The following is a 2740-nucleotide window of genomic DNA, read 5'->3' as shown; positions in this document are numbered from 1 at the left end:
TTGGTAAATCATGTATCCACACTCTGGATTAGGTTGTATTTATAGATTTTAAGTAGTGATGACTAAGCAAGGAAAACAAGTAATTCAGTTGTAGATGACAATATATGAGGGACCAAGGTAATCATGAATCATCAGTGAAGGACTTACCAGCTGCATGTTCCTCCATCCATTGGATAAACCTAAATGCATACAATATATTTAGGCAAAAGAATGAAATAAAATTTGCTTTCTCAGCTGAATATTGATCTGATTGGCTTATTACTGGGGTTTATCTATAAATCATAAAGCAAGCTACACAGCCAGAGTTTTTGCACCTTTTGGGTGGTAGGTAGCCTAAATTACATTCCCTTAATATTGGAGGTCAGAGGCAAAGTGCCCATACTGCACAAACAAAACTCGTCTTATTCATGTGGTGTACCGATATATAAATATATATATATATATATATATACACATACACATATACCAGTATATATGTATAAATATATATACATATACAACTAACAACCTAATAGCTCCAAAAAGACCAACAAAAAAGAAGTTACAGTGCAAAAATGAGAAAAGAAAGACAGAAGCAGAACCTAAAGCAATAAAAAAATCTTCAATAAAAATAAATTCCCCCAATTACAGCAATTCAAAATATGTATCCTATACAAAAACAAATCTTTAATACAATGGTTTATTTGAATTATCGTGAACAACTCATGAAACTCAGCTAAAACCTGTCACTACCTAAAATATAAAGTTGGGTCTATTAAACCATATTAGGGAACCATAACAAGTTTCCAACGTGCAGATTGTACTTACTAAGTCCAAGGATAAATTATTTTTAGAATGGCTGGACGATCCATGTACACAACAAAACACTGTTAATATAAAAGTCTATAATAGATTCTGAATATGGAGGGGTGTGGGAGTAGTGCAGAGCTGCCAGTAAAGTGGATCTCCCATTCTTTAAATTTTGTATAAAAAATCTCTGTTTTTTATAAATGTAAAGATATACGTAGATATAGTTTTTTTTTTTTTTTAAACAGTAAATCTGACTATCCCTGAAACATTCCATGGTGGCGATCATGTAGGTCCATGGGTTTCAGTGGCAGTAATTGATTCCCACTAGAGAATGTTCGAGGGAACGCCTGATTCCTTGTTTTATAAATAGAGCTTTAAGTCTTTATCTATGCATATTTTACTCCATTTTCTATTTTATAATATTCACTCACTCACTTGAATTTGAGAATACCCAATAAATACAGTTAAATAACATATTTAGAACTGTCTTGATCAGGGCATCCCTGACAGAGTCAGATTTTCATCTCCTACAGGTAAACAATACAGTTTAATCACAAACCCAATTAAGATTCCTAATTGGACAATTTGAGATAATCAACACACTGATAAAGCCCACACTCTGCTCCATTTGCTCTTTCATCCTACCTGTGTCTGATAGCAGTTTGTAAAGCTGTACAGAATGATTGAATGTACAGAGGACACAATAATTACAATAATGCAATTGTAAGACTTTTAAAACATTATTGTTTTAATGTCACACAAGATGAATGGAATCCTGTAGTCAACCCAGCACTAGAACACGCAGTGTATACAATGCAACTTTAAAAATATGCAGATTTAAGGACATAACTCAAGGTGTTGTTTTAATATGTCTGAAAACTTTTTTTTTTTTGCCTAAATTGTTTGCAAATATTTTTGCTCTTTGCTGTTTCACTTTGATGTGTGTAACCTGTATGGTATTTCCCAGCTGGTTATAACAGAAATGGGTATGCCTGATATGAACACAAATTCCCTATAGCTGTGTTCTCATCTGACACGCAGGAACATGTCCAGATTCTCTGCTTTATCCACAGGCCAAAGAGGTAACTCAATTTTCCTGCTCGCACCTTCTGCTTCACGAATATGAACTGCATATTGTGATTGTGGGAACAAAACACGGCTGGTAGAGCTCAGTGCCCTTTCATCTTGTGCTGTGTGATCTCCTTCAAAGAAGTTCTCAAATGTACTTAAATAAAAATGCCCTGTGTTTAGCTAAAAAATAATGAATATTCCACTGAGATAAATTTGTATAGGAAACATACAGAGCTGCAAACCATGGGCAGTTCTCAGTCCATCAATGTGAAAATCAATTTGTATCTCATTAATGACCACTGAATCCTGCCAAATAAAATGAATGTGTGCTGACTGGGCTATGCAAATGGGCACTGGGTCTGGTTTGTCAGCAAAGGATGCCCGGTCTGTAACAGGTTGTGCCCGGTCACTGCACATTGTCACAAAGTAGTTGGGTGGGTCAAGAGATCTTTGGGGTTCAGAGAATATTTAAAATGATTACAAAACTGGGGGCCAAGCTGGGTTATGGTGCCTCCAGTTGCTTGCTTGTGGTTCCCCGAGCTGTTCCCATGGGAAAAAGTAGCAAAATGTGTGTTTGTAACATCTTAGAGATGGTTGGGGTGCAGCTGAGGACATGGGCAGTTCCAGTTACAGATGGAAATTGAAAGACCCCCCTTAAGGTTGCATTGTCAAAAATTGTTTATTGTTATCTGTAGCAATCACCCCCAAATGAGCGGTCAATTTTTACCTGTGTTTCTCTTTGTAGTGTGGCACAAGACTCACACATCTTCAGTTTAGAGGTTTATTGTAGTTCAACAGATAGAAAGAGAGGGTTAGCACAGCAGAGTGTTATACAGTAGCAGTACACATCCATAAAAGTCCATCAGTCACAATAGTAGCT

The sequence above is a fragment of the Pyxicephalus adspersus genome, chromosome 4 (genome assembly GCF_032062135.1).
Source record: "Pyxicephalus adspersus chromosome 4, UCB_Pads_2.0, whole genome shotgun sequence".
Lineage (NCBI taxonomy): Eukaryota > Metazoa > Chordata > Amphibia > Anura > Pyxicephalidae > Pyxicephalus > Pyxicephalus adspersus.
The sequence above is the reverse complement of the archived record's forward strand: the minus strand, read 5'-3'. Positions refer to the sequence as shown.